At 39.7% G+C, this 13,251-nt stretch overlaps 1 non-coding gene across 1 annotated transcript; it reads left to right on the top strand.

Moving 5' to 3' along the window:
* The first annotated feature begins 12,236 nt into the window (after window positions 1–12,236).
* Window positions 12,237–12,355, top strand: LOC145393114 (5S ribosomal RNA). Its single transcript, XR_013896131.1, has one exon. It is a non-coding gene; the product is annotated as a 5S ribosomal RNA (ribosomal RNA).
* The last annotated feature ends 896 nt before the right edge of the window (window positions 12,356–13,251 follow it).

Here is a 13,251-nt window from a genome sequence, read left to right as displayed (position 1 = left end):
CACAAGCTCCACTGATCATTTGGGATATAATTGGACTCCTGCGCGATACCCTTTTCTGTTAAGTGTTCATTACAAGTCAGGGCAATAGTCGCGAAATGAGGAAGACAAATTGGACTCATTCTGCTGTTGACAGAGAAATTACGTGTTCTCCTGTCTCATTGTCTACGCTCCTGGAAGCCGAATATGCACTTCAGCGGCCTCATTAACCGACTCTGGAAGCACCGAGATCTTTATTATCCTTAATTAGACACAGCATTACTGATAACAAGCTTCACTTCTGCTCGGGTTTCTATGCTTATTCTGTCCTTTAGTGCTCCTTCTATACGCCTCAAGGCAACTTTACTTCATAACTAACCTCTTGATTTATCTCGGACGAAATTTTGTAATGTAAGAAAGCCCTGGCATACTAAAAGGGTTAATGAAGGCTGATCATAACCTCAATAATTTGATGTCTTTTCTAAGCTGAATAAGATCACCAAGCATTAAATAATAAATGCATCATCAATGTGTTGGATTTTTTTCATCCATCGATTAACTTTTTTTTTTTTTTTTTACTGATTGATGACGATTATTTGGAAAAGGCATGCAAAAACACACATTCATAGGAAAGATATGCGAACAAATGCACTTCGGTTCAGAAACTCTACTCATGGTACATAGTCCTCTTACTGGCTAAACAAGAGATCCATATTTTCCCTCATGTGTGTAACAGGCTAATGAGAATAGGGGAATATAACACCCAGTATTATAACTGCGATCGAAGTACAGAACATATGCTTTTAGTGGGCTGGTTGCTGTTGAGTCTGGTGATTCCACGTTCATCTTTACACATATTTTTGGCAATTAAGCATTTAAAAGCCTTAATGAAAAACCCGAGAAAAATGTCTCTCATAGCCAGGTATAAGCATGAGTTGCAGGTCAGTTGGTCTAGACATAAAGTCGTGAGGTCGTGTTACGAGTGTTTTAAAATCACCAACACTTACACCAGGAAGGAGCAGGAAAAAAAAAAAAAACAACTTTGAGATACGTAAATAGTAAGAGAGTGAATGAGTTGACTCTGTCAAGTAAGTGTTACAGCTTCACCCATAGACCCCGTTGAACTTTCCTTCATCCACCGAAGTCCCACCCCATCTAATATGTGTCAGTAAGTCTTAAAAGAGCTCTCTCTTCGTCACTCGTAATTATAAGGCTTTTGCCAAGCAGGAGTTGGGGCTAAACCGGGGAGCTAATTACAAGTTTCTCGACCGCTTTAATGAGAGAGAGAGAGAGAGAGAGAGAGAGAGAGAGAGAGAGAGAGAGAGAGAGCGACGGTGATATTTGGTGACCGCAGCAAAAACAAGAGGTTATGTGTAGTACCATTTTTAATTTTGTAGCTACAGTTCGTCGTTTAGTGTGTCTTTTGTTTCATATACTACAATGTCACGCAACCATCGGAACTTTCTGTATCATCTTTTAGAGTTATCAGTTCAAAGATAAATATAATATTATGTGACACTGACTTCTTCTGGTCTTAAGTAAATCTTAAAGGATTTCCTCTTAATGTTAATGGTCGCAAAAGGAAGGCAAGAAATCAGTAGTGTCAGTGCATTGTGTTTGGTCTCTCTCTCTCTCTCTCTTCCATATCCTGGTTTTCAGAAATGTATTGCTGCTATCCCAGAGTGAGGGTTTTCCCAACACAATAAGGGAATGAAAGAATCTTTCCCCAGTGCCATCAATTACGCAGAATTATTTGTCTCATTTTACTGCTGCTCTGTCCTTTATTGCTTTGATTATTAATTCATTTATATTACCCTTGCCTCCCTGTGTTATCTTCCTTTCCCTCTCCCTTTAATATTGTGTTTGCAGTCTCCTCTTCGTTATGTATGTCCCCTTTTCAATATCGCTTTCAATTTGCAACAATGCTTGGCAACGCAGATTTATAGGCATTTTATTCACCTGGAACTGAAATCGAGCTGCACTAAGGAGTACCAAGAGAAATTCTGTAATTCATGAGATTCTCATTCCTGTGTGTGTGTGTGTGTGTGTGTGTGTGTGTGTGTGTGTGTGTGTGTTCATGTCCCTGGCATCTGAATACGGGTGATAACGCGTGTGTGTGTGTGTGTGTGTGTGTGTGTGTGTGTGTGTGTGTGTGTGTGTGTGTGTGTGTGTGTGTGTGTGTGTGTTTGTGTTCATGTCCCTGAAATCTAAGTACGGGTGTTAACACGTTCATAATAAACATACTAATAAAACATTTCAGGTGGATATAAAAATACGGAATGGTCTATATACTAAAAAACCCAATTCTGATGTGTTGCTGGGACGACTCAAATCACGATAACCAGTAGCTACCTTTTATGACTTTCTTTTGCCCATAATGTTTTTCATGTTTTTCGTTATTTTTTCTTCTTTTTCCTTCGCTCATTGCATGGTTTAATAATTTCATGAAGTAGTCATAATGTCTTAGTTTCTCACAAGAGGAGACCGAGTCGTTCGTGCAACACCAGATTAGAGAAATCAATATAAGGATCTCTATATATGCAAGTCAAAGTTACCTGCCTTCTTATTTATCATGCCCGACATACATGACTGTTGAGACTCCTTTGTCGTCTGCGGCCTTGATCTTCTATTGGTTTTATTTTACCACGTGGAGGGAGGGGGACGCATGACCCCTCCTTGAAGTTTAGGCAGGCTTCGCTCTGAAATGTTTCGGTAAATTCAGCTTTTCCAGAAGTTAGCAAGTCTGTCAGTCAGACCGTGGGACGTGACTGACCCACTGAAATGAAAGTGAGCGAAAAAGGGCAGCTTTTATTCTATTATTTTTAAGAACATTACTATAAAGGGGAGATGCGTGTAACGATTAGAACTACAAATAGCGAATAAGCCAAAATTAAATTCTTTATGCCAGACACTATGCTCGACAGACTTCGGTCCGAATACGTCATTTTTATTTCATTCTTTCCGCCACCATGCGACTTTATTCAGTTAGCAGAGCATACCAGCAGTGAAGGAGTGATGGACGCTATATCTGACCTCCGTATTTCCAAAGCCGTATCGCAAGGTCAGTAAAATCGTTTGGAGAGAACAAGAACAAATATTAAATACGTCATCGAACTGAAACCTTCAGGCAAAGTACATCCAACAGGCACTGACGGTTTCATTCTTATTTTTGCTTTTATAAATACCGGTATGGGTGGTATTTTCGTGGGTTAAGAAGGCTTCCTAGCACCTCTTCCTTACCAGTTTATTTTTGCATTCTGCACATTAGTGATACCTTGTTTTTTTCTTGTTTAATCACAACTCCGGGAAAAGATGCAAGGGAATGGCTAAGGAGGAGGTGGGAAGGAGGGAAATTAAAAAGAAACGTAAGGAGAGAGAGAGAGAGAGAGGTGGTTGGGTGATGTAGGGGGGAGGGAGGTGTCTCTGTTGGAAGAACGAAAAGGGGTTAAAGAAGAATGGAGGAGAGGCAGAAGACAAAATGTGGGGATGAGTAGGGAGAGCAAGGACAAAGGAAGCGAGGGAGAGGCAGGAGAGAGGGGAAAGAAAAAGTGTCGATTCAGTGTTTATGTACGTAAAGAAATTTCGCTAAAAGAAGTCTGATGGATGCAAGATAGATAGATAGATAGATAGAAAGAGAGAGAGAGAGAGAGAGAGAGAGAGAGAGAGAGAGAGAGAGAGAGAAAGCAGGAAGTGAATCAGTGAAGGAGAAAGAAGAGGACGAGGAAAAACAGGTTGAGAAAAGTGGAGAAGGAAGAGATGGAAAGGGATGAGGAAACGGAAATGGAACAGCTGTGAGGACGGGAAAAAGAAAAAGAAACAGAGGAAGGAGAGGACTATTAGAACCGAGGAAGGGAGGAAAGAAGAAAGAAAGAAAAGGAAAAGAGAAGGGTGATAGTAAAAAAGAAACAGGAGTGATAAAATGAGAAAGAGGAGGAGAGAAAGAGGGGGAACTATAGATACAGAGGGGGGGGGGGAGAAAAAGTACAAGAAAGCAGCAGAGGGAGAGGAAAAGATGGAGCACGAGGAACAGGGAACGTTGTTGGCTGGGCCTCTGACATTAAACACTTTTTCGCTAATAGCCAATGTTGCAAGCGAAGGGAAGGTGGAGAGCATTCAGGGGCAGGGTAAGATGAAGGGAAGGGAGCGGGGGAGGAAGAGGAGAAGGGAGACAATGACGGGCAGGGCAATAACAAATGGAAATCAGGTAGGGAGACAGAGGGATTGGGAGACAGTTGGGGAGCTGAGATGAGGAAGTGGTGAGAGGGAAACAAGGAAAAGGCACTGGGCGCGGGAGTTGGGTGAAAGGGCATGATGAAAGAAAGAAATATAGAAAAAAGGATTAGGGAGGCCGAGGGATAGGGGGACAAGGAACAAAGGGAATTGGCAGAAAATAATCAGGATGGGAGTGTAGGGATGAAGGCGGTCACAGTGCCTACACCATAAACCGAGCACAATATCCCTCACTAAATTCTCCGGGTGAGTTCCCGACCAGATGTAATTCAGCAACACGTGTACCTACCCATTCTTTACGGCTTATCCTACATGCACACATTATCCAAGAGGAAGACTTTTGCATTATAGTCTTGCTGTCACCAGACAATTTTATTGTTTAGGGAAGATTTGCTGGTCTGAGAGAGGTACATTTATTGACAAAATTAACCCATCCACAACCGTATTTCTATCTTTAATTTGAATAGAATCGTCGAGTGAGAGCGAGAATAACATGAGAAATACGCCACTACGTATAACCAATTAACCATGAGGATGTCATTAATTTTGCCCTTCATACTTGCTGATACCTTACGATTTTACTCACCCTAAAAGTTGGTTAATGAGTGTACTTTAAAGCGCTATCCTGCATATCTCATTAATCCATAGCACGCCATTCTGTATTTTATTGGCAATTTTATTGAAGGATGTACCCAAGGCTTGGAAAAATACGTCCATTAGTCTGCTTCACAACAAGGTAATATAAAAAACCTAAAGAACTACCATCCAGTTAGTCTAACACCTGATGTGTACAGACTTTTCACAAACGTCCTAACAAATCGAATTAAGTAATTATGCTAACAGCGAACCGTTCAGAGTGGAAAAAAAGGAGAGGCCTTTGTCTTGCATAGGACTGACTCAGGATGATGATGATTATTATTGTTATTATTACCACTATTAAAGTTGAAGAGAACACTAATGGTAAAGGATACCAAATACTTCAGCCCGATGTCGTAGCTTATATACTGTACTGTTATCGCTATCATCAGACGATTTTATTAAGTTCTGTAGGAAATATTTAGTTTGGCGGGATTAAAAAAAAAAACATTGTCTGAGTAAAATTGTCTGGAGAAACCAAGGAAAAAAAATGAAAAGTATATCGTTGTCCTTAACCCATTAGCACCTTCACTACCAAGACGCCATTGCGTGATTTGTTCTTGCAGCTCCCAAGATAAAAGCAGGATAACTATTTCGCACAGAGGTCGTAGTTTATATTCTGTTATTGCTACTATCACTTTTTTCTTTAGAAGAGAGAGAGAGAGAGAGAGAGAGAGAGAGAGAGAGAGACTCGTGACTGGGTTAGAAACATTCTCCATCTATTCATTCACAGCCTAACTTCTCTAAATAAACTGAATGAAATATAAAAATACGTCATTGGAGAAGAGGTCGCAAGCGGGCAGGTATGAATTTTATTCTGGCTGTTACCGAACGATTATATTTAGTTAATGAGAGAAGCCTGGAAGTGAGGAGATTTAAGTCCTCTACTCCTATGACATATTCATTATATTCTTGCTCTTGCTGGACTGTTCTTTTCGATTTAGTGGCCACTTTTCAAATTGGCAGGTATAGGTAATAGCATTCGTTAACACTTTTATTATATCCTTTTTCCTCTAACTTGGCCTATAATTGCCATCTCTCCATTTTCACTTCTGAACTGCAACAATATCGACACTCCAGTACGATGCTAGTCACGATGAAGCACAACAGAATGCACGGAGAAGGTAGCAATGTCTTTTCTGCCGATGGCCAATTAAAATAAGCTGCAAAAGGACGAAAATCTGGCTCAAGGTAAAAGCACTATAATACAGGGACTTCCTAAGCTGAGTAAAATCGTCCAGTAGGAAAAAAATAAATAAATAACCTCGTAAACCTGTGGCCGTCATTTGTATAATATTCTTTGCCATCGAACAGTTTTATTTAGTCAAGGAAAACAGCCTAACATTCGTGAAGGGGGTTTACTGAAGGCTATATCTGAAACCTTAGCTAAACTAAATCGTCTGGAGGCGGGAAGAATACATTTTTAAGGACATCACTAAATACTAAGTTAAGGATTAATCCCAAGATAATGTGAGACTGAATAACCTAACGTGGTGGCTGTCGGCATACACGTGAGCATCCGGTGGTAACAAAAATAAAGTTAATACCATGTGTTGTTTATTTCAAATTACAGTTACATTCAGCCATGAAGCATACCCGACCACAGATGTCCATAAGCCTTCACTTTAAATCCATCAACTGTAACTATAGTTCATCCCATATTTCATTTATTTCTAGTTATTTGGGAAAAAGTTTCAGTGATGGAGTATGGGGACATATGGAAGGATGTAAGTTATGGTCGAGTGCAGTTCTGATTTGGAATGGAGTCTCTTGGTTCATCTATTAATACATAGCCGTCTAGTGGTAATCAGAACAAGAGAAATCGATTGGAAGCAGTCACAGAAAAAGGAGACCCATGGTGATATTTTTTAAGTCTTACAAGGAGGATGTGTATTTAAGAACTAGGGAACCCGAGGATGACAGGCCAAGCAGGGGGTCGAGCGGGGTACGTGTAGATAATTCAGTGGCACATCAGTCATGGTATTTGCTATTCACATACCAAAAACACGAAAAAAACACGCAGTTGCCGCGTCTCTCTCTCTCTCTCTCTCTCTCTCTCTCTCTCTCTCTCTCCGCAACAACGCACTAAAAATAAAAACGAGGGTTGTTTGTTAAAGCATCATTTGGCCACCCTTCACCAGTGTCAAGCTTGGAAATGATTTTTTCATGTGGATTAAAGTTACTGACTCATACATTTTATATTCTCTGCAAATTGACACAAATCTCTTGACATTCGCTTTCATCGGTGAATTATGAAATGCAGGGCTAGTAAATATTTGTACCTCTTATGTAATCTTCCATGTTACTGGATATCAGTTTACACGATGTCTGCCGACTGTAATATTTCCTTTTGTTATTTCCGTCTTGTAAGACCTGCTTCGTGCTAGAGAAGGTCAACTTCATGTGGTGACACGGACTGGATCAAGTGGCTCCACTGCCGGGTTATACAAACTCCCCTCATATTTTCCCAGTCCTTCGTATGGTGGACTGCAGGAGTACAGTAGGTTAACTTCCGCCCGCAGTACAGGCCCGTATCCAAATGAACCTGGGCTGCAATAACAACAACAACAACAACTTTTCACCATGCTCCTGGTCAGAAAGCCTCGAGAGTGGAGGGAAGGTGCTTATTTTTGTACTGTCTACTTCATATTGTTTTTCGACTGATGTGAGAAAGTTTCTGTTATCGAAAAGCTAAATAATCTAGCCAGCATCTAATGGTGTATCAGGTCTGTTTATCGACGAAAAGCACACACATACACAAATACACGAGCTGGCGCCACGCAGAAAATACTAATACTAATTCTAATACTCATACAAACACACAAACATGAACGAATGTATAAATCTGAAAATACATAGCTACACCCATGGGCACATGAGCACATTAATTCACACAGAGATACAAACACTGCTCCCGCCCCCCTGTGTGTGTGTGTGTGTGTGTGTGTGTGTGTGTGTGTGTGTGTGTGCATACCGCCGCTACTCTTACTGATTTCAGCGTCTGTGTTCAATTTACAAACCTAGCACGTCATAGTAATTTAACGGATCACCCTCCCGGGGGCAATACAGAGATATCACTCAGACAAGGAGCGCGTTTTTCCCCACGATACCACTTCACTTTGAAGCACTAAATTTTCATTATTTTTAGGGTTGGTACACTGGAGGGGGAAGTGGAATGGCCTGCTGGGTCGAGGAAAAATATAAAAGTTGGCACTAGAAAAATAGTTTATGGATCTACGTGCGTTCCGGAGACTTCATGCGATATAGCCTATATATATATATATATATATATATATATATATATATATATATATATATATATATATATATAAAGTTTTTTTTTCGTAATTAGAATCGAGGAAATTTTATTTCATTTGTCAGGATGTCATGACTAAATATCATAAATAATAGCTAGTAGCATAGATGTACTCTAGAAGGTTAAATCAAAGTCATTGCTAGGGCCTACAGGAACATCGTTTGGAAATTCCCGCTGAGGAATGCTACATTCAGCATCTTTTGACGCTTGACCGGAAAGCCACGATACATACACACATACACACACACATAGGCTTCTAGAACATTTCGACTACAGTGTAGCCCACTTGATGGAAGTTCCTATATACGGAAAGAAAAAGGAGGAAGAGTCAGAAGGAGGCTAGCTACAGGAGCGAGAGGTGGTAGAGAGAGGGAGAGAGAAGAGGAGTCTAGAGACAGTCTGGGAGGTAACAGCGGGACTCTGCTCTATACTTCACTCGTGTGTGAGAGTTTCTTTTCAAGACAATAAAATGATAAATAGTCCCATACTCATTTTTATCTCTCCTGTCATTGCATGACAAAAGGGAACTAAGATTATCTACTTACAAACCTACTCACAAGCTACCGCTCGTTCACAAGTACATTATATGCATGACTGATCTACAGAACTCCACTACAAGAAGCTACGAAGTCTCTACAAGAAGGACACTAAAATATCATAACACACTATATAATAGCTAGTGACGTATAGTGTATACTGTTACTGTGTAATATAGAGGTTTGAAGAAAGTTGTGCCTAAGCTCGAGATATCTGGAGGAAACAGCAGTGCACATTCTACAGCTAGATAGGGAATTTCGCACACAACACAGTATGACACCGGATGGAAAACTCCACAGGTGTGGAAACACGTGCTTCACGCAGCACACAGCCACTCATATACAGGGGAAATTTGAGAGACAGGGCAGCAGAGGTTAGGAGAGAGAGGAGGTACGGTGGGAAAGGCAGGTGGAGAGTGCACGGAATTAGCAAGCATAAACCGGTCTCGCCTCAATACTGCTCATGTGAAGATACTTCCTCTGGAGAATAAAACTGCAGTCAAACCCCAGACTCATCTTTATCTTTCTCCTGCCATCCAAGACAAGAACAACTTGAACATTCTCTCCTCTTAAAATCCTTACAATCTCACACATTTTTGGAAACGCTAGGCGATGGCTACGACACATTAAGTCCCACGAAGTATAGACGTCATATTTCTTAGAGCGCAGAGCGATATTTTTACTAGCGACTTATGGGTTGCGAAAGTGAGACTATGCATATTGAATATTAACAATTCCAGTATTGCACGGCCGAAGTTGCTTGGGTCACATTTGTTCCTGTAGCATGCAGGTGTTTTTTTTATTAGCTCTTGTTTATGAAAGGATAACGTAACTTCATATTAGGACTTACTTGCCTACAGCTTGACTTTTTTTCTTTTCTAACGCGTTACGTGTTAATTACCCCACCGAAATCGTAACCAGCAGGTTCCTGTCAGGTACTTACGGGAAGTGTGACCAGTTTCGATCCCCCGGTCAGCATTATGTGATTAATAAATCCCTACCACCCGTTGAGCATGGACTTCTCATAAAAATGAAGGTCTCTTTTAATTGTTATTGTTTATACCTTTCCTCATATGCATTTTAGAGGTCGTCTCGGAAATGTGTAAAACTTCAGTTGGTTACTCTTAGACAATTCACAGTCCATAAACGTTATGTTCAAAAAGTTTCATTTTAAACCTTTATTAAGCTGTCATATTAATACTGGAAAATTATGAAGGAGTCCATGTCCGCCCATAAGGTAATTCCGTAGTTCCTGAAAATTGGAGATATGTTGATGTACTATTCGTTTCTTAAAATTGGACAAAAAATATCTTCATGAAGCTTAACATATTTTTCCATGGATACCTAGTATGAGACCATGTACTGGCATTGAAACATTCTCCACATTAATACATGCTTCAAACTGTATCACAGACATACAGTACTCTAGTTACCTCAGTTTCACAGAACACGGGTGTGAATCTAATAGCACCTCTGCTTCACTGAAGCATTGCCATGGTGAAGAAGCTTGCGAAATCCTGTAATGAAAGTACACACACACACACACACACACACACATATATATATATATATATATATATATATATATATATATATATATATATATATATATATATATATTAGGAACTGAAAAACTCACAACTTTTAATAGCAATTAATTTGGAATGATTCTTCTAGATTAACAGTCAAGCCATTTTCAGGTGCTTTAGCTGAAATGTTTTCATTCTGCTTCCAGACAGACTGTCTAAATATTGCTGGGATAGCGTTGAATAAGTGTCCAGAAAGGAAGAGGAGAGAGATGTAAGTGAGGCTAAAATGAAGTTCATGGGGTGTGCTGATCCCTCTAATATCGCTAATGCCCTACACTAAAACAGATGTAATACATGTATCGCTGATATAACTAAGCCTCAAATTGAGGATATGTTAGCGGCAAACAGTATTATAATTTTTCTGAAGAATTATAAGTCATTGATCGCTTTAAAAAAAAGTAGTTATTTTTAGAATTCTCTCTTCCAAAAGAAAAAAGAGGGAGAAAGAAAGAGAGAGCATTAAATACAGTATGTGGTTTGCCTGAACCTGTCTAAACAGGTACAATATGTTGTTTATCGACGCGAAACCCAGGTTGCAATCCTGGTGAGGGTAGCATTCAACTCGGGTCTCTATCCACCCTTTGATAGAAATAAGTACCTTGGGGAGGTATCTGTGGTAACCTGGATCATGCAATGGCCTTGCATCCCAGGATATTGGCTGAATAACCTGCCACAGATTTAAAGGTTTATGTTCCGGAGACTACACCTTGGCCAAGTGCCTCATGGCGTATGCCTCCACTCTACAGCTTCCTTTAATAACATATATTTTACAGGCACAAAGAAGGAACATTAGTTTTGGAAATCATTATTTGCATGACTTTCATAGTCTGTATTATATATACATACATACATACATACATACATACATATATATATATATATATATATATATATATATATATATATATATATATATATATATATATATATATATATATATATAATCAACATCATCATCATCATCATCATCCAATCCTACGTTGCCCCATGAGGAGTGTAGGAGCCCGGGGCTAGGCAAGTTGGTCCTGACATTTAAGATAAAAGTGACCAGCCTCACTCATCCCTGAGGGGATGAGCAATAAACCCCAACCATTCCTTGGATATAAACCTACACAGGCTCAATTCGATTGTAGCGCCGTAATTACTCACTAAACCACCAGGCGCCAAAATTTGGTTATATGGTTACTACCTAGAGTAGTAAATGGTTTCCTGGTGTACAGGAAACCATTTGGCTTGTCACGCAGTGTAGTCACCCACAGGCAGAAGGAAGAGGAAAGAACGAAGGAAAGAAAGACAGAAGAGGAAGTGTACATTCACCCGCTGGCAGAAGGACGAGGAAAGAATGAAAGAAAGGAACACAGAAGAGGATGGAAGGAAAGAAGGATGGAGAAGAGAAAAGGGCAAACACCTGAGAGCAGCACTATATCGAGTGAGTGGACGGTGAGCGCCCCACCTACCACAATATATATATATATATATATATATATATATATATATATATATATATATATATATATATATATATATATATATATATATATATATATATATATACGCCAGAGCGATCACTATTTATCTCCATTGGACGGGGGAAAAATCCACATGCCCATTGAAATTTCAGCTGTTGATTTTCTTTTTCTATTCATTTACGATGCTTTAATTTTTTAATGCACCTACTGACACGTGGTATCCACTCTTCTCATTTACCTATACACAAAGTTAGTAAACCAAAGCTAATGTAAATAGTTATAACTTACCTTGATTTACTGCATTATAAGTATTTTCTTGGTACCTTAGACAATTTTATTTACTACGGAAAACTTCCCGAGTTGCGCAGAGATAAATGAAGGCAAATCTAAACCGTCCAGTTCGAAGTCTGTCCTTAGCACAAAATCATTCTGAGACAGCAAGCACATACTTAAATTACGTTATCGGAAATAATTATCACCTTAAGCCAACGGCGATACCACGTTGAGTACACCGCTTCCCGTCCGATCAGCGAAGTTAAGCAACGTTGTGTCTGGTTAGTACTTGGATGGGTGACCGCCTGGGAACACCAGCTGCTGTTGGTATCCCTACGTGTAAAGTGGGGTTGGTGGAGGATTAGTGCCCCTCCCTGTAAAACAATTAACTCTAAAGCCCTTGGCCACCCCGTCTGGGATACATGGCGTCTGGCAATGAATGAATGAATTTTCTTTTCATTTGTCGTTTTTTCCCAAGCAACTCAGATCCTCTACACGTATATTAGGATTGTTTGAAAGTACGCGAAGGATTATGTATTCAAATTTTATGGCATGAAATTCTTAACAATATGGTATCAAGAAAAGTCTCCAGTGCCAGCTGTCAGCTCTCAGCTTTCGACGAAGGAAGGACACTGGTTAGAAACAACAAACTCAGCGATGTCTTAGAAAGAGTACAAAGGGATTATTACAAACAGGAACTAAAAGCTGTGACATGTGATGGCAAATGGTATGATAAAGATGTAATATAAATAATAAGAAGCAGTACCAAGGCAGAAATATATCACTAGAAACAATACCAAGGCAGAAATATATCATTAGATGCAATATCAAGGCAAAATATATCACAGGAAGCAATACCAAGGGAAGAAGAGCCAAATCGTCTGCAATAAATTCAGAAATGATTGGTGACCAGACTTTTATGGCCAGTTCTTTTAATAGTTAAACTGCGTCTCTGGCAACCACTGTAAGGAAGAAATTGCCTACCATATAAGTATTTGCTTCCCGCCACATATATCGATATTTTTCCATCTACACATAACGTAAGCATAATGCCAATAGACTTTCCCGGTACCACTTATTTTCTGTAGTTCTATGCAGCCAGTCTTCAGTAAACATCCGTTTAAAAACCAGTGCTTGGATAGGTTAGTTTCAGTTTGATTAGGTTTAGTTAGGCTGCGTAATGCATATGTTAGGTTGGATTACAGCACGTTAGGTTAGGATGCGTT

Source organism: Coenobita brevimanus, chromosome 23, assembly GCF_032717465.1.
Source record: "Coenobita brevimanus isolate Jiangsu-jjx chromosome 23, ASM3271746v2, whole genome shotgun sequence".
Taxonomy (NCBI): Eukaryota; Metazoa; Arthropoda; class Malacostraca; order Decapoda; family Coenobitidae; genus Coenobita; species Coenobita brevimanus.
The sequence above is the reverse complement of the archived record's forward strand: the minus strand, read 5'-3'. Positions and strand labels throughout refer to the sequence as shown.